Source organism: Cygnus olor, chromosome Z (genome assembly GCF_009769625.2).
Source record: "Cygnus olor isolate bCygOlo1 chromosome Z, bCygOlo1.pri.v2, whole genome shotgun sequence".
NCBI lineage: Eukaryota > Metazoa > Chordata > Aves > Anseriformes > Anatidae > Cygnus > Cygnus olor.
This window is the reverse complement of record NC_049198.1, coordinates 61130656-61150552: the sequence shown is the minus strand read 5'-3', so window position 1 is coordinate 61150552 and position 19897 is coordinate 61130656. Positions and strand designations below refer to the sequence as shown.

Sequence of the window (19897 nt, the reverse complement as noted above, 5' to 3'; positions counted from 1 at the left end):
TCCTTTCCTTTCCTTTCCTTTCCTTTTCCTTTCCTTTCCTTTCCTTTCCTTCCTTCCTTTCCTTCCTTCCTTCCTTCCTTTCCTTTCCTTTCCTTTCCTTTCCTTTCCTTTTCCTTTCCTTTCCTTTCCATTCCTTTCCTTTTCCTTTCCTTTCTTTCCACACCTTTCCACCTTTCCCTTCCTTTCCACACCTTTCCTTTCCTTTCACACCTTTCCACACCTTCCCCTTCCACACCTTTCCCCACCTTTCCACACCTTTCCACACCTTTCCACATCCTTTCCACACCTTTCCACACCTTTCCACACCTTTCCTTTCCTTTCCACACCTTTCCTTTCCTTTTCCACACCTTTCCACACCTTTCCACACCTTTCCCTTCCTTTCCACACCTTTCCACACCTTTCCACACTTTTCCACACCTTTCCACACCTTTCCCACCTTCCACACCTTTCCTTTCCTTTCCTCACCTTTCTTTCCTTTCCACACCCCTTCCTTTCCTTTCCTTTCTTTCCACACCTTTCCTTTCCACACCTTTCCTTTCCTTCACCTTTCCACACCTTTCCTTTCCTTTCCTTTCCTTTCCTTTCCTTCCTTTCCTTTCCTTTCCTTTCACACCTTCCTTTCCACACCTTTCCACCTTCCACCTTTCCACACCTTTCACACACCTTTCCTTTCCCTTTCCTTCCTTTCCTTTCCTTTCCTTTCCTTTCCTTTCCTTTTCCTTCCTTTCCTTTCCTTCCTTTCCTTTCCTTCCTTTCCTTTCCTTTCCTTTCCTTCCTTTCCTTTCCTTTCCTTTCCTCCTTTCCTTTCCTTTCCTTTCTGCTCCTTTCCTTTTCCTTTCCTTTCCTTTCTTTTTCTTTTCTTTTCTCTTTTTCTTTTTTCCTATTTTTTTTCCCTCTACACAAGGAAATAAAATAATGGCCTCGAACATGCATGCATATATAAGGTGAATCAATAATTTAGTCAAATAATTTCCTCTGGCCTTAAAAGTGGTATGGTTTTAGATGTTGCCCATGAAGGATAAAAAAATAAAATGATCCAGAAATAGTTAGATGACGAGAAAGACAATTAAAAGACAACCTAGTGTTAACAATTTTATTTATGACACATAGATGTCACTACCATCTCATCCAGCAAGTGCAATAATCTAAGCAAAATTATTCATTAAGAATGAATCAGCACCATTGTTGCGTAAAAGATTTTAATGGCCAGTTGGTTTAAAGAAAGATTCTGTGAAAGGAATTGGTCACTAGCCAGAAGCTGTTTGCAATGACAAATTGATCACAATGAATTGTTTAGAGAGAAAACACCTACTTTTTGTTTATGAAACAAATCTGCATGCCAGTCAGTCGAGTTTGAGTATGAAGGATGTTTGCTGTAAGGTCATGATGCAACAATGGTTTGCCTTCCCTTAGTACATGCTGTTCATTTCTCTCGAAGCCGTAACTGCCAAATAGCAGTAAAAAGTAGTTAGCAACTCCAGAATTGGTCGGGTTATTGTCACAGAGAAAGGCTGTCTGGCAGTCTTTTCATGTCCATCTCTTTCTTCATTGCCAGTCCTCCTACATTCAATGGGTAATCTGAAAATATCTGTGTGCAATGACTTCTGGACATTTTCAGGAATTCTAATGATGTGCTGGATCATTTAAATTCAATAGCCTATCCTCCACAGCTGCAAAGTCTCTCTGAGTGTTTCATTCAAACCATCTAGCTCCTGTGAAGAACCAATATGACTGCCAATGTTCCCTTAGAGCTGCTAAGAAATAACCATTAAAATTTGCTTTTAATGGTATTACTTACAACACAGTAATTTAGTGAGATACTTGTTGTTCACAGACATTGCAAATAGAGATTGTTTGTACAATATTCAGTAAGGGCAACCAAATTAATAGTTTTGCCAGCACATGTTATTGTAAATGTACTCAAAAGACTGCAATCAATTATCTTCAGAGCACAAAATACAGCCTATGTCCAGTTGCACAACACCCTGTAACATTTTATTCTTGCCTACACAGAAAAATTTCCAAGAGCCCATGTTGCATCTCCAGCATTCTCATTGTTGTCCTAGTCTAAAAATAATGTATACCTGCCTATCCTTTAAAGATGATATTTCATATATGGAAGACCTTTAGTGCAGGAAAGTTGCTATGGAAATCTATGATTACATTTTTTTTGGGCTAAAAACCTTCCAGACAGCTCTGTGTCATATCAAACTTTGCATTTCATGCTGTAGCTGCCTACAAGTGTGTTAATACATATCTGATGGGCAAGGGGAATGTTTTGCAGTAAAATCATCTAGATATTTTCCAGCAGAGGGGAAAGGTACTTTCCACGGTCAGCGACCGACGTTTCAACAAACAGAATACCATACCAGTGAACAAGGGAAATGCAACTCCAATGTATTCAAATGCTTTACACTATATATAAAAGGAAAAGATCATTGCAGCTGCAATGGTTGTGATATGAAATTGTGAGGGCTCTCTCTGCAGTAGACTTTACTGAGCATGAAAATAGAGCGCTATAGCTTTCTAAGTTGTCCCACTCCCCAGAGTCTGAACAGAAATGGGAGCTGGATACTCCTGTACTCACCACACAGCAGAGCTGTTCAAGCATCACAAAAAGTAGAATCAATTCAGCACTAAAACAGGCCAAAACAGTCAGATATTAATCTGCTGCCATCACCAAGCCAACTGAAGAAGTAACTACTGATCAAGCACTGAGTGCTTCAGCAAAGAATCCATCAACACGCTTGTTGAAAAGTCATCATTCTGCTGTACTTCGGGGCAAAAATTACCTTTTTTTTTTTTTTTTTTTCTTGGGGGGTGGGGGGGGTGGGCATGGGGAGGAATGAGGGGTGTTTCCCTTCAAATGTTTTCTTGAAGTCCTTTATCTTGATATTTACCAGTATACAGAAAATGGAATGCGTGTGGGACACATACCTGTGAAATCCAAAAGCTCTCATCTACCTCCAAGCTTGTAGTTTCTTAATGCGCAGGTTTCTGCCTCAGTGAGAGCACTAGGACAATAACCAGGTTTATTTTTACATTTTGCAGTTTTTATATTCCCAAGTCAGTCACATACATAATCTACTAACACAGGTGTGATTTGACATTTGTAAAAAAAAATGTAATGTAAAGGCAGATCAGATGTATGAGAGTGTCATATCTTTGTCTACGCCTCTACTCATGTTCTTGTTGTACTGAAGATTAATACCCAGATGCACCACTTTAATTGTTTGCTCAGCCATGTTTTAAAATATATCTCTTCAGTAAATATATTTTGGTTAAGTCTGGTCATTTTATAGAATCATCATAGAACACAGTCACAAAAAATGTTCCTCAATACATTTCAAGAAGCATAACAGCGGTCGGTGTACTGGTCTGGTTTAAAAATTGACAAAATCTTTAAGCTCTAAATGTTCACCCACATTTATTCTGTGAAGCTGTTTGCCAAATTGATTCACACTGTCATTCTAGAAGCAGTGATGGAGGATACAGAAGATCTTGCATCATAGAATAGTAGTCCCAATTGAACACAAAACACTTCAAAAATTCAAGGCATATCTCTGCTTTGAACCACAATGATAGTAAGTTTTTCTAGTCTTTTGAAAATAAAACAGGTCTTGAAGTTGATAACATTTCCTTTGTTACTGGTGAGGTTTTTGTTTGTTTATTTTTAATTTGTCTATTATTTAATTCTTTATAAAATGTACAACCTGTGCCAAGCTTAGACTGAAAATGACTTATTTGGTAGTGAGCTCTGCCTTATTTATTTATTTTTTTCAGTTTTCATTTAGTTAGAAAGCTCATAGATTGCTTAAAAGTAGTTGTACCATGAACAAAAGAAATGGGAAGTGTTGTTTTCTCTGATCTAAAAAATTTTGGAGATCTTTAGGATATTTGTCCCTAACTATTTTGAACACATATACCATAAGTAACAGAGAAGAAAAATCATATACTCATTTGCATATGCAAGGTAATTTTACTGAAGTCTTTACTTCAAGATCTCTGTACACACAATATTTTTTACAGGTCTAGCACCCAGTTGCAAACACAACTAACACTGAAAGTTTGAAACATCACACAGCTTTGCTGTGACACATTAGCAATGTTTACATGAATAACAGAAATTTCATGTAGAACCCACTTGTCTCCAGAAATTCTGCACTGCCAAAAGTCAACATTAATTATATTCTTGATCTTTACATCTGAAGTGGACAGTGGATAAGAATGTACCTCTTTCTTCTTTTTGTCTTTTCTTTCTGGCTTTCATAGTCGTTGTCTGCCTGACAAACAAAACAAAACAAAACAAAACAAAAAAAAACAACAAAACAAAACAAAAAACACCACTACCACCAAACAGTAACAAACCAAAATCAAACCAACCAAACAAAACCTTTGGATTCCTTTATTAGGTGAAAGGGACTCTGAGTCTTGCAGGACTGAGCCTTGCTCACAGATATAGGCAGGCATTTGGTTAAGGACCCTGCATTTTGTGAAACTTATCGCCTTGACTCGTCAGGTGGAAATTCTGGGGTTATAAGAACAGCTTCTTTCCATTCCAGTGTCTAGGGATTACTAAGTGAGCTGCTATTTTATTTTTTTGCTCCTCTTCCAAGTACTAATCTCCTTTCCTACAGCTGAGTAATGGCACAGAAGGAAGAATGGCAAAATAGAGGTCCCTGCTCTATGTAAATATTATTTTTGTGTCTACTTCATGGTATTTTTGACAGACTCTGCTATAAACAGTTTTCTGCAGGCTTTCTAATTTTGACCATTGCAACTTCTCAGCAAGTCAAATAGGTCTCTGTAAGTAGGGTAGATAAGCATGACAGAGAAAGGGTGTCTATAAACAGAGACAGAAAAAATACAAGTTCACATCTGGGTCAGTGAACAATCGCTGGTGTCTGGGAAACAATGTCATTGAACAGCAGCACTTAACGTTGCTTTAAAATATAAAGTGCTCCTGGTCTGATCCAACTCTCATTGAAATCAGAGGGAATCTTTATCCTGATTATAATGGGAGCTGGATAGAAACGTAATCCAAATACCAAGCTGATTACATCCTTAATACGTTCCACAAATCTAGCTATTTATTAGAAACATGGACTACTACATAAAACATCATCTGGAAATCAGAGTGCCTTTGGACTAAAGGGAAAATAAATAAATAAATAAATAAAAATTGAAAAAAAGAAGAAACAGAAATGTGTGAAAATAGTTTGCCATTGGCAGAAGAGTTGAGTGAACTTACTAGCATTCTGTTATATGAACACCTGCAAAAATGTTGAAAGGGGTTTTTCTGTTCCTACTTTGCATTCAAAAAATGGTATGCAAATGAAAAATAAAGCATTAAATACGCTCCAACATTTTTAAATTCAGCATTAAGTGTGGTTTTGCATTGGCACATAGTTAAGAGCACCGAACTGGCAAATATTGGTAAACATTTGAAACGTGCTCGTACAAGTGCTTGTTTGCACCTGGTAGGTGTGTAAAGCACAGAGCTTTGCAGATGCGCTGTATCTCCTGTCACAGCAAACTTTGAATAGAAGATCTTATTTCCAAATTCTGCCCCACCTTCCAGGGTAAATGCAGATGAAAATGCTGATTTCATAGGACAAGGATTGTAGTAGGTTGACATCACTTTTGGCTGGCAAACTTTTTCAAAACTTCTTTGCCAAAACACTTCAACTGCATTTAAAACTGGAGAAATGTTTTCAGAGTACCTAGAAATGCCAGCTCAACCCACCAGCCAGCCTGATTGCTGAGTGGAAGATGTGGGAGACACAGGCTGCCCTGCCCAGACATGGCCTGTCAATGTCTTCCTGCCCCAAAGCAGCACATTAGCAGCTCCAGGGAGTCACCAGTCCATCTGTAATTGGGGGAATTCTTAGATGCAGAAGTCAGCAAGAAATATGAGTTTCTAGACACATCACTGATGGATTAGCTGCACCTACAGTGATGACCCATCTGCTTCTGGCAGGTTAAGCTTTGCAATCACTTAACCTCATTGAAGTATTTCATGTTTTTCACACATTCTTCCATTTTTTCCTGTCACTATTCTAGTGTATTAATTAAAAAACTAGCCATTATGTCATTGATCCTTCTGAGGTTTCATTACTGTGAATAAAAAATAAACAATTTTTACCCCAAATAAAGTAACCAAGAGAAAATATATTGTGGCTGGAAAAACCCTGACAGAAAGATAGATGACCAAAGACTGAAAAAGGAAACACACGGCCTTCAGGAAAGTACCTGAGGAGAAGCAAGACCAGAAACTATCTCATACACAGACTAACAGGTGGGAAAATAAAAAGCCTGAAGGTTTACTAAATGCTCAAATCTTTTACGTCTTAGACTCCAGTCTCTGGATGCATATTCTGACACAGGTACCTAGCTCTCTGGCTTTGTGCTTATTTTTCTGAAAATTTAAAACTAGGTGTTTCCATGAGCAATCTTAAAATGATTATTCCTCAAGTTACTTTTTAGCAATTAAATCAGATAATGCTTGAATATTTCAAATGTATTTTAGCCATTCAGATTACTTACTGCCTGGTAGGTTTTCCATTTCTCTCTGTGTTAGGTAATATTGATAGCATAATTAAGATGTTTAAAACTTTTCATTAAAGCTTCTTGGTATATTTAAAATTTAATTAAATCATAGCAATTTTTCAGCTTTCACTAGATCCTTTTAAAGAAGCGGCAGAATATTGCTGTATAAACAACATATACTCCATGATAACTGTTTTGTTCTACTGCTTAATGAAAAGGAAATAAAGCCTCACAGAGATGCTTTAGAACATACATAATATTGCTGCCTGTTTCTGTCTTTTCAAAAAAAAAAAAAAAGGTAATTTTATTCCACATTTCAAATTCTATTACAGCTGAAAAAATCAGAGTAGTTATATGATTAGCTGTAAAGCTAAAATGGAATCATGTAACTTGCCAAAAGTCAGGTACCACATAATCAGATTGCTCTGTGTGCTTGCAAAAGTTATTCTGTGTTGTTAACTTTTAGTTCACCTTTATTTAATCATTATTTGACCTTCTCCACTACTCACTTGAGTCTGATTTTCCAAATTTGTAAGTTGTCCAAGAATCTGTCATTTATCAATGTTAATAACTGTGACATGAAATCCTGGCTCACTTGAAAACAGTGGGACTTTCCCACTACTTTCAGAGCAAAAGTCTAATACAACTCATAGACTTACTGCAGAAAACCCATCCTGCCCCATGCTGAGCTTAGTCAACTGACTGTAATGCTGAGAACAATTTACCTGGTGACAGCTTCGGCAAATCAGGAAGCACAAGAAAGAGAGGAGAAGGAAGAATATTGTGTATACTCACATCTTACAAATGTGGAGCTACATAAAGAACTTTTTAAGTTAACTGACAAATTTTGTTTTCTTAAGCGAAGAGTAATAAATATAATAGTTTTCTTTTTGGGTGGCATGTAAATACTTCCAACAAGATAAAGTCTCATTGTTCCTGTCCTACAGAGCTTGCACCTTAAATTTATGTAACAGAAGAACGTAATAGACTAATCAATCTTTTTATTTTCAATAGTGTTCTGTAAATTTCTTCTTCGCTTTTTTTTTGTGTTTGTTTGTTTTGTGTTTTTTTTTTTTTTTCTGTTGAAAATTGAATGACATGACTTTCTAGGAGTGAATACTGTCATGAGCCTAAGATGTTACTTTAGCTGGGTGGAAAAGGAGGCATCAAGATTTACAGCTGACAGAGAAACAGCACACAAGGAAAGTGAGCAGTTTTCCAAAGGTCAAAGCATAGCCATGAGCTGAACCCAGATTCCTGAGTCCCATGTATATGTGAACTGTAACACCATCAATTTATAACAGTCTTAAAATTAATTACTTTAACTCCAGCTTCTAACACATTCAGGGCCATCAGTACCAGTTCCTATGGCTTTGTTACAAGTTATTGTATCTGACTCCTCAAGAGCTGACGTTGAACTATAAAAATAAAATAAGCAGGGATCACTAAGTGCTCAGTGCAATTTTTTACTTCCACTTACTCCATTTGGAAACATCATTAGTTATCTCACAAGGTAAGTGAAATAATACTTTTATGGGCTCTCAGTTGTTCCCTTTCAGATTACTATTCTGATTTACAAATTAAAAAGCTATTTTTTTCAACCAGGAAATAATACCAGTAGACTAAATATTTTATGTTGTTGTTACTGTTTTACCAGTTCTGTAGTTTGCCAGTATCATCTCCTCTCTGGCTGTCTGTTATTATGCAGTAATGTTAAAAAAGAATCCACCCAAGGAATTGTCTCTGTAGTACATAACCATGTTCAGTTTCTATTATTGTTTGAAACATGCAACTCAAGTTCAAGGTGGGTTTTGCAACCAGACAGAAATCTTAGAGCTCAGAATGAACTCTCTCTAACCCAGGACCTTTCTGCCTCTTGCTTTCTCACTCTTTCTCCTTCTCTCCACCAAGCCCAAAACCAGATAACACTTTCCTGCTGCGAATGTTTTAAAGTCACCCAACAGCCCTGGCAAATGAGAGAGCTGTCATAGTTTTCGGATGAGAAAATCATCTGCAGCTTGCACAAATCTATGAGCTGATAGGAGTTAATTGACAGCTTGCAGGATTTGGTCTCCAGGCAGAGTTAGAGGGAATGGGAGCCCTGTGGGTTTCATTTGGGCAGAGATAAAGCAGGTTTTTATTCAGAGCTCATGGAGAGAGCATAATTAACCTTTTAGAAGTTTTAAGAATGATCAAATTGTTATTCATTTTTGCAAATGAGAAAAGAGAGCTTCCTTCTCTGCTAGGAAAATGCCAGTGCAGATTTCAAGGTCACTTGATGATTTCCTTTGACTGAAAAAATGGAAATTGGAAAAAAAAAGGCATAAAATATGAAGATTGATAAATATCATCATAAAATCATGCATCATTTGGGATGTTAAATGAACAAATGTTTTCTAACGCGATATACTTCAGATACAATTTACTGTGTTCACATTTGCCTGCTGGACTGCACAGGTGATTAAGGTTTCCATAGTTATTGTAAATAAGGAAGTTGGCATAAGCAGCTGTCTTTTATGTTGCTGATATAATATATATATATATACACACATATATATTAATTCTTAAAGAGAAAATGGACCATCATAAGTTAAGTGGCTTGGTTTTCAAGATGTGTGACAAAATATTTTCAAATGCTGCAGATTCCTGGGATGATTATGTTACCACAGAGTAGGAGTACTTAACACGTTTTTCCTGTAAATCAAAAATAAATATTCCTTAAGTCACTTTAACCATTAACATAAACTAACAAACAACCAAAACAGATAATAAGAGAAAGTCACAGAATCATAGAATCACAGAACATCCTGAGTTGGAAAGGACCCACAAGGATCATCGAGTCCAACTCCTGGCTCCACAAAGAACCACTCAAAACCAGACTTTGTGTCTGAGAGCGTTGTCCAAACACTTCTTGAACTCCAGCAGGCTCAATGCTGTGAACACTGCCCTGGGGATCCTGTCCCAGTGCCCGACCATCTTCAGGGCGCAGAACCTTTCCCTAACACCCAGCCTGGCCCTCCCCTGTCCCAGCCCCATGCCGTTCCCTCGGGTCCTGTTGCTGTCCCCAGAAAGCAGAGCTCAGCGCCTGCCCCTCTGCTCCCCTCGTGAGGGAGCTGCAGGTCGTCATGAGGCCTCCCCTCAGCCTGCTCTGCTTTGGGCTGAACAAACCAAGGGACCTCTGCTGCTCCTGATATGTCTTTCCCTCTAGACCCCTCACCAGCTTCATAGCCCTCCTTTGAACACTCTATAACAGCTATATATCCTTTTTTTTTTAATGTTGTGCCCAAACATACATACAGTGCTCGAGGTGAGACCGCAGCAGCACAGAGCAGAGCAGGACAACCCCTTCCCCCGACCTGCTGGCAGTGCTGGGCCTGATGCACCCCAGGGTACCGTTAGCCCTTTTGGCTGCCAGGGCAAGCTGCTGGCTCATTGTCAACTTCCTGTCAACCAGAACTCCCAGATCCCTTTTCCTGGGGCTGCCCTCCAGCCTCTTGTCCCCCAGTCTGTATGTAGAGCCAGGGCTGCCCCATCCCTGGTGCCGAATCCAGAACTTGCTCTTGTTACACTTCATGCTGCTGGGGACTGCCCACCCCCATGATTTGTCAAGATCTCTTTGTCTCTTTGTCATGATGTTTTTTGATGGAAAAACAAAACCCTCAGATTTTCTCTTATTGACCAAACAAAAGCTTTCATTAAATGTAGACTAATATATGCATGCTTCAGTTTCTGTTCGACTAAGTTTCACTCTTCTAATAGCAAAAGTATAATGTCTTTCCTCCTTGTGTTGTTTGTAGCATATATATAACTTCTAGAGCAATGAGAAGAACAGAGAATCACTGGGGGGGTGGGGGAGTAGATCTAGACTCTAGGGTTGCATAGAGGCAACATGGCAATCAGCAACCACAAACAAGACTGTCAATACATCCATTCTTCCTATCTAAGTTGTAGGTTTTATGATACTTCCTTAGATCCAGTGTTTAGGAACACACTTCTTTGTCCAACCCTTCATGGTGTTGCTGATCTCTACCTGCACTATCCTTCTTTTCCTTTTTATCTGCTCTCTTGCACTCTCACTCTTTCCCCACATGACACTAGACTTTTCAGACCTGAGACCCACACAGTATGATCAAAGTCATTGCAGTGCTTCATATTCTTTTCTCTGGTGCGGTGGCTCTTAGTGAATTCCAGCAACTCCAGCTGCTGGAGTTTTGCTGCTACAATAGCAGGATAAACTACAGATTGCAAGAGTCCCTTCTGTAGGTGGGTTCCTGGCCCTTATTCTGTAGCTGTTTGCTGTAGGATGTGCTCTCTGCCTCTCTTATTTTTTTCCTGTATGGAAATAAATGCTAAAATTGTGGAAACTTTTGACACACAGTTTTAATAACAACCTTGTAAATAAGTTTACTGCTTAACGAAATCAGCTTAGGGAATGAGGGATCACAAACTTTGCAACGAGACTTTAAAGAACACTTTCCTTTAGCTCACAAAGATTATCTTATCTTGTTTTGCTTGAAGTAAATCCTTACTATTACAGCACATGAGGGAAAGACTGTTTTGGCTTCCTAAAAAACACGTGAGGATAAGGCATTCTTGGCATGTTTTTTTTGTTTATGTTACCTGCTCTTTATCATTATTTTTTTCCCCTCTCCTAAATGCTTTTGTCCTTTTGATTTAGGCAGGCTGAATGGTAAGCTGATATCCTTGGTAAAGTTCAAAAAAGTGCTGAGTCTGTGGTTGTCTTGAGCTACCTCTTAATTCTTGAAATATATTTAAGTAAGGCAGGATAAAGAAGTCATAAATAACCATTTGTCTTTTTTTTTTTTTTTTTGTGGCATTGTAGTTACTGTGCTATTGACTTTATTAATAAAGAATGCAGAGGGCTAGGCTATGAAAAGCTGTTTTTTCATATCTCAGTAATCTGAAATTCATAGCTCCACTCCTCACCCAAGTGAATGGAAAAGCTCTATATGATTTATCTTAAACCATCCATGTTTTCCATTCCAGTTAGGCACAACCTCCCTTCTCAGAAAACAACACAAGTCTCCCCGCTGATGTACCACAGCCCCCTGTTAGTAGATGGAAATCATAATGCTCCACCACAGAAATGTGAGTAGATTTTCAGTTGGAGTGCAAGCAAGTCCCTAAGAGGAAAACACTTCTGATGAGACTCTAGAAGGTTCTCCAGGTAAATCTTTCTATTGCCATGAAATATTCATACTCATATCATGGGTACCAGCAAACAGAAAGACTTTCATTAATTACACTGCTAGACAGCTAAATGTTCACCTATACATTTTAGCCTAAAACTCATACAGTTTTACCAAATATGTCTGTCATATCAGTTCCAAAAAACTAATAATGAGCTAACTTATATCTTCAAGCTTGCAGCAGGTCTTTTGGTTTTTCATTCCAGAAAACTTATTTAGTTTTTACAATATGAAAATTATAGACACAGTGACATTTAAACCTTTGCTTTTCATAGCATTTCACACTTAAACCATTTTAAAAGACAGCTATTAACATTTACAAAAATCTTTCAGAAACCAAATGTTCTAACATGCAGAATTCCAATTATACTGTGTAAGAGGGTTATCGACTATTCTTCTACAAGAATATTTTGAAGTGCTTGGTATTAAACCAAGAGCTAAAATGTCAGTTGCACATAGACAATAAATTAAGGTTTATAAAACCATGTAAGCACATAGACAATAAATTAAGGTTTATAAAACCATGTAAGATTTATTTAATATTACAATTCTGACCTTTAGACTGCCTTAACCATAGCTTGCTTAAGTTTTCCTCTCTTGCCTTCCTTCTTTATCTGCCTAATCTTACTTGGATGTTAAACAAAGGTTGTGATGCCAGTTATGCAAAGTAATATAAACCATTCATACTATTAGTACTTTCTTACAAATGTTGTAACACAGTCACATAAACCATGTTTCATTTTTCGGTAGAGATGTTTTCTGAATTGCTCAGGGAGTTCAATGAGCAGCATTTCCAGGGCTGCCAAGCCACAGCTGTTTAATTTTTAGGTTTTCATTACAAATATCCAAAACTTTAAATGAAATGAAAAACTAAAAACACAAATGCAGGCCATCTCTCATAACCTACCAACAGACCTTGAGAGTAAAACCAGCAAATTCAAAAGAGAAGTGGCAATAACAGGAGAAGAGGACTTTTGTGTTGAAGGAAAAAACAATGCTTGCTGCAAACAGGTCTAAGTGGATGTCATTTAAAAACACATTTCAGCTCAGTTCACAGTAAATAAAATATTATCCTGGAAAATAAGGGATGAATTAAGAATTTTTTGTGGGATTCACACTAAGGAGACTTCACAGAATCGTCTAGGTTGGAAGAGACCTCCAAGATCACCCAGTCCAACCTCTTACCTAATACTGACAAGTCCTCCACTAAACCATATCATCAAGCTCAACATCTAAACGTCTCTTAAAGACCTCCAGGGATGGTGACTCAACCACTTCCCTGGGCAGCCTATTCCAATGCCTAACAACCCTTTCAGTAAAGAAGTTCTTCCTAATATCCAACATAAACCTCCCCTGGTGCAACTTTAGCCCATTCCCCCTTGTCCTGTCACCAGGCACGTGGGAGAATAGACCAACCCCCACCTCTCTACAGCCTCCTTTAAGGTAACTGTAGAGAGCGATAAGGTCGCCCCTGAGCCTCCTCTTCTCCAGGCTGAACAAGCCCAGCTCCCTCAGCCGCTCCTCGTTAGACTTGTTCTCCAGACCCCTCACCAGCCTTGTCGCCCTTCTCTGGACTCGCTCAAGCACCTCAACGTCCTTCTTGTAGCAAGGGGCCCAAAACTGAACACAGTACTCGAGGTAAGGCCTCACCAGAGCCGAGTACAGGGGGACAATCACTTCCCTAGTCCTGCTGGCCACACTGCTCCTTATACAAGCCAGGATGCTGTTGGCCTTCTTGGCCACCTGAGCACACTGCTGGCTCATATTCAGCCGACTGTCAACCAGTACTCCCAGGTCCTTCTCTGCCAGGCAGCTTTCCAACCACTCATCTCCCAGCCTGTAGCACTGCTTGGGGTTGTTACGCCCCAGGTGCAGGACCCAGCACTTGGCCTTGTTGAACTTCATACAGTTGACCTCAGCCCATCGGTCCAGCCTATCCAGATCCTCCTGCAGAGCCTTCCTACCCTCGAGCAGATCAACACATGCACCTAACTTGGTGTCATCTGCAAACTTACTGAGGGTGCACTCAATCCCCTCATCCAGATCACTGATAAAGATATTGAAGAGGACTGGCCCCAGTACAGAGCCCTGGAGGACTCCACTAGTGACCAGCCTCCAACTGGATTTGACTCCATTCATCACAACTCTTTGGGCCCGGCTATCAAGCCAGTTTTTAACCCAACGAAGCGTACGCCAGTCCAAGCCACGAGCAGCCAGTTTTTTGAGGAGAATGTTGTGAGAAACGGTGTCAAAAGCCTTACTGAAGTCAAGGTAGACCACATCCACAGCCTTTCCCTCATCCACTAAGCATGTCACTTTGTCATAGGAGATCAGGTTCATCAAGCAGTACCTGCCCTTCATAAACCCATGCTGACTGGGCCTGATCGCCTGCTTGCCCTGCAAGTGCCATGTGATGACACTCAAGATAATCTGCTCCATGAGCTTCCCTGGCACTGACGTCAAACTAACAGGCCTATAGTTCCCCGGATCTACCCTCCGACCCTTCTTGTAGATGGGCGTCACATTTGCTAGCCGCAAGTCGACTGGGACCTCCCCTGATAGCCAGGACTGCTGATAAATGATGGAAAGCGGCTTGGCCAGCTCTTCCACCAGTTCTTTCAGTACCCTTGGGTGGATCCCATCCGGCCCCATCGACTTGTGTACATCCAAGTGCTGTAGCAGGTCACCAACCACTTCCTCGTGGATAGTGAGGGCCACATCCTGCTCCCCATCCCCTTCCACCAGCTCAGGGTACTGGGTATCCAGAGAACAACTGGTTTTGCCGCTAAAGACTGAGGCAAAGAAGGCATTAAGCACCTAAGTTTTTCCCTCATCCCTTGTAACTAAGTTTCCCCCTGCATCCAGTAAAGGATGGAGATTCTCCTTAGTCCTCCTTTTGGTGTTGATGTATCTGTAAAAACATTTTTTGTTATCTTTAACTGCAGTAGCCAGATTGAGCTCCAGATGAGCTTTGGCCCTTCTAATTTTGTCCCTGCACAGCCTCGCAACAGCCTTATAGTCCTCGTGAGTGGTCTGCCCTCTTTTCCAAAGATTAAAAACCCTCTTTTTTCTCGTAAGCTCGAACCACAACTCACTGTTCAGTCAGGCCGGTCTTCTTCCATGCCGGCTCGTCTTTGGGCACGTGGGGACAGACCGCGCCTGAGCCATTAAGATTTCCTTCTTGAAGAGTGCCCAGCCTTCCTGAACTCCTCTGCCCTTCAGAACCGCCTCCCAAGGGACTCGGCCAACCAGCGTCCTGAGCAGCTCAAAGTCAGCCCTCCGGAAGTCCAAGACAGCAGTTTTACTGGTCCCCTTCCTGGCTTCGCCAATAATAGAGAACTCTACCATTTCGTGGTCACTCTGCCCAAGACAGCTCCCAACCACCACATCTCCCACCAGTCTGTCACTGTGAACAGAAGGTCTAAAAGGGCACCTCCCCTGGTAGGCTCTCTAACCAGCTGCGTCAGGAAGCTATCTTCCACGCTCTCCAGAAACCTCCTAGACTGCTTTCTCTGGGCTGTGTAGTGCTTCCAGGATATGTCCGGGAAGTTGAAGTCCCCCACGAGAACAAGCACTGACGATTTTGCAACTTCTGCCAGCTGCCTGTAGAACTCCTCATCCGTCTCCTCATCCTGGTTTGGCAGTCTGTAACAGACCCCCACCAGGATGCTTGCCTAGTTGGCCTTCCCACTGATCCTAACCCATAGGGACTCAACCTTATCATTCCCAGCCTCAAGTTCCACAACATCAAAACACTCTGTAATATAGAGAGCCACACCACCACCCCCTCTGCGCTGCCTTTCCCTTCTGAAGAGCCTATAGCCAGACATTGCAGCACTCCAGTCATGAGAGTGGTCCCATCATGTTTCCGTGATGGCAACTGAGTCATAGCCTGCCTGCTGCACGATAGCTTCCAGCTCCTCTTGTTTGTTACCCATGCTGCGTGCATTAGTGTAGATGCACTTCAGTCGGGCCATTGTCTTCTCCCCCGGCCTTGCCATTGTTCCCCCTGGCACAGCTCCAACAAGCCTTATTTCAGCCCTGTCCCTCTTCTTACCTAGTTTAAAGCCCTCTCAATGAGCCCTGCCAGCTCCTGGGCTAGGATCCGTTTTCCCCTTAGAGACAGGGACGCATCTGCAGCCATCAGGCCGGGTGCCTAGTAAAGCGCCCCATGGTCAAAAAAAAACAAAATTTCTGTGTTGGCACCAGCCTCTAAGCCACGTGTTAATCAGGTGGGTTTTCCGTGTCCACTCTGTACCCCTCCCTGCTATTGTAGGGATGGACGAAAACACCACCTGTACTCCTGCTCCATCCACTAACCGTCCCAGTCCCCTAAAGTCCCATTTGATAGCCTTCAGGCTTTTTTCTTCAATATTATCACTGCCAGCTTGGACTATCAAAAGCGGATAGTAGTCAGAGGGGTGAACCAGGTTGGGAAGCTTTCTGGCAACATCCCTGACCCTGGCTCCAGGGAGGCAGCAGACTTCCCTATGGATAGGGTCAGGCTGACAAATAGGGTCCTCTGTCCCATGGAGAAGGGAATTGCCTACAACAATTACCCTTCTGTCTTGCTTGGTGGAGGCAGTCTTGAGGCGTGGAGTTGACCTCCTCGCCCTAGGTATCCTCCTGGGTAGACTTTCTACCTCATCTTCACCCACCGGTCTCTCAAGCTCTAGGGCCTCAAACCTGTTGTGTACGCGCACCTGGGAAGGTGGGGGCGGTATGGGGTGGTGTCTCCTGCGAGGTCAAGCAGGGACCTGTCTCCATTCCTCCTTAACTCCTAGGTCCCCTCCCTCTGCCCGACAGGGCAGGGGGCCCACCCCCATTTGGGGTGTCTCACCCCTGTACCTCTCCTTCAGGCCCTGCAGGGAGTTGCTCCACCAGTCTAAGTCCCGCTCACACTCCCTGATAGCCCTCAACCTCTCCACCTCCTCCCTGAGCTCTGACACCAGGCGGACCAGGTCATCCACCTGCTCGCACCTCACACACACAGTCCCTCTGCCTCCCTCAGATGGCAGCAACAGGCTCAGACACTCCCTGCATCCAGAGACCTAAACTGCCGCATTGTTGAGCGGGCAGTCAGTCTGGGTGGTTACAGACTTTCTAGAGAGAGCGCTCTGTCTGGTGTAGACCATTGCAGCCCAGCTAGCGGTCAACAGCCGTTAGAGGAGTCGTTCATATGGGCGGGGGGCGGAACGGTCTGCCCTCTCCTCCCCCCCTGCTCGCCCTGCCTGCGCGCACTGCCTCGCAAACTGCCTCGCGAACTGCCGCGCCTCGCCCTTCTAACGCGCCACGCCCTGTTTGCCCGCCCTGCTCGCCGCGCTCCCTAGGGGCTGCTTTTGAACGGCCGGGGAGGGGGCGCTGCTGGCTCCGCCTACGCCTCGTCAGCCTCCCTCGCGAGGGCTGCCGGGTCCTGGCGGTTCCCTCGAGCGGCCTCGATGCCGGAAAAAAGGCCCTGCCTGTCCTGATCCCCCGCTCCGCTGCAGAACGCGTCTGTCCCGGAGCCGGTCGCCTCGGCAAGGCGAGCCGAGGCGATCCTCCTCTCTCCAGATAAAGAAGCTCCTGTCAGAAGCTAAGTATCTAACCTAGTTTTGCCATCTCTCATTTCAGAGGTATTATTGATTATTAATGACAAGAAAAGTCAGGAAAGCAATCAGATGTGGAAATAAATGCTGAAGAATCTACAAATAATGTCTGCAGACACTTACCACTGAGGAAACATGTACTAAAAGGTATAGCAATGTATACCAAAGAAAACTGAGGAATGTCCGGAGACTGTACATGGAAATTAGAAACTTAGCTTAATGATGCTTTTTCCTTGAAGAAAAAGGTGAGTGGTGCTGAGGAGAGTTCATAAAGGAAAACACGCCACGCTTGCAGATGTCATGAAGGAAATGGAAGAAGCAAATGCAGAAAACTGCATTGAAACTCTTCTCTAAATAATATTCTGCCATGAGCTGAACTGTGAGACCCAGATGACTGCAAGGGCACAAAAATTGTCAGTGCAGAGTCACCACATGGGAGCTTTCCCTAGACATTTTTCCTCAGATGTCTCAACTACAGAGATAAGGTTAAAATGTTGAGATTGACTGGACAAAGATCAGAAATTAAATTCAACTCCATGTTCATTTCATTCTATCCAGACTGTAATTTAAAGATCCAAAGAGGTCACTGCTATTTTCTGAAATTTGAAGAAAGTTCTCAGAGATCAAAATGTTCACTACGTCACAGCATGTTCCTTTTTCTGAAGTTGAGAGGTGAGCTCCAGTAAATGGGAACACTCCATTTTCTAACTTTACCTGAAAGCAGCTTAAAATTTCAGCTTTGCCAAAGCCAAAGAATTATTTCTTCCAGCTCACTTTGAGAGCAGGGATTTTAAAACATCTTGTTTGGTTTTCGTTTGTTTTCACTACAGCCAAATATCTCAATAACTATGCAGAAAAAGATATTGTTATTACAAGATAATGTATTTTTCATGTGGTGTGGATGACAAAGTTGAAAATATAAAATAGTTTTTTTTTTTTTTTTCTTTTCTTCATAGCAAGCCTTTGTGAAGGCATACATGACTGATAACTACTTTCCTTCCTCGACATCAACACCAAAAAAAAACCATGTCAAATACTTAGCTGTAATTTGATCTGGAGACTGCTCAGCTCATCCAATTGTGCAGCCCCACAAATCATGTACTGAATCCACCTTTTCTAACACTTTCCAGCTTCTCAAATTCTTTGTCTCTCTCTCTCTCTTTTTTTTTTTTTTTTTCCACCTTCTTCTCCACTTTTGTGGTTACCCAAGAAACAGTGTTTCTGGGAAGAGCGCAAACATCACAGGAAAGTGTTCCATTGCCTTTTCCCATAAATCTTCACTTGGCCCACACAAGTCTCTGTTTTAATTCACATTCTCAAAGTTCATTCTGCCTTTCAGCAGTTTCCAGCATCCAGGAGGGCCCCTTTCCTTTCCGTTCCTCTATAATCCCCAGCAATTTCATTGTTCTGTTAACAGACAGATAAATAACTGTACTGAAAAGGCAAATCTTAAATCACTGCACAGGTTTAGGATTTTTTTTCAGTACTACTGAAGATTTTCCTTTAATGTTGCTTTCAGGCAACACTCCCTCAGGATTTTTATCTGTCTCAGTGCATAGCACAAAACACAGACTCCTGCTATACAAGTTTGTCATAATGTGAGGTGCAGAATTCCTGATGTCATGTAAAGGAAAATTAAAAGTCAGATTATAATAGTTTGAATGAAATGGGCTTTCTGTGAAGAGTCATTGCATGCAGTCTAGCACTAAAATTGGTAGCAATTATTCGCAGGGTCAAGGTCCCAGAGAACAGTCATCTCAAAACAATACAATGGGCAACTTTTCCCAGAACAGTGTAACACCCAGCAGAGAGGCAATATTAGGGAGCTGCAGGAGAGGCAAGAAAATGAAAAGGTTTATGTTATTGATTGCAGAAAAGAGGAGCCTTCAGTCACATATCAAATCAATCAAGCACGCTATTTTGGTCTAGTACATTATTCGTTCATTACTTTTAGTAGTGCCTTTAATTGTATGCAGTATGATGAGCTTTGCAGACTTCTTGAGAGTTCCACAACATTAAATCTGGAGACCTAACAGTTAAGTCTTTACTTTTTTTTTTTTTTTCTTTTATGTTTTCTCTCTCTCTTCTCCCCCCTCCTCTTCCCCTGCCCCTGACCAGTGCTATATAAATGGGGTGAGGGCACTCAATCAACTTTATTGAGCCACAGCACTTTCCGTACCTCTCAAGTGTCTAGATTTTATTGGAAAGTCCACCACTTACAGGAATTTGAATTATGGACTACGTGGTGTGTTCATGTTTTGTTCCAATTTTTACTCTGTGACCACTGAAGTTGCAAGCAGGCATCTGTAAAGAAATGCAGACAGATTCCTGTAAGTTAAATTGACTGCATTGACTCAAATACTGTGCAAATTTTTGCTGCCACCTAGAACCAATATTGATTTAAAGAAGAAGAAGAAAGAAAAAAAAAAAAAGAAAACAGTAGACTAATCAATATAATTTATATATGCAGCATCACCACTTCCATGCCCAGCTTTTCTTAGCATATATTGGGCTTGTGAAAGCTCTGCAGTGCATTCTGGAATGGTAGAAGTA

General features: G+C 41.5%; 1 long non-coding RNA gene across 1 annotated transcript; it reads left to right on the top strand.

Annotated features, from left to right (window-relative positions):
• Window positions 1-6328: 6328 nt before the first annotated feature.
• Window positions 6329-18282, top strand: LOC121062171. The gene is made up of 3 exons (XR_005815446.1): window positions 6329-6386; window positions 11557-11737; window positions 17370-18282. It is a non-coding gene; the product is annotated as an uncharacterized LOC121062171 (long non-coding RNA).
• The last annotated feature ends 1615 nt before the right edge of the window (window positions 18283-19897 follow it).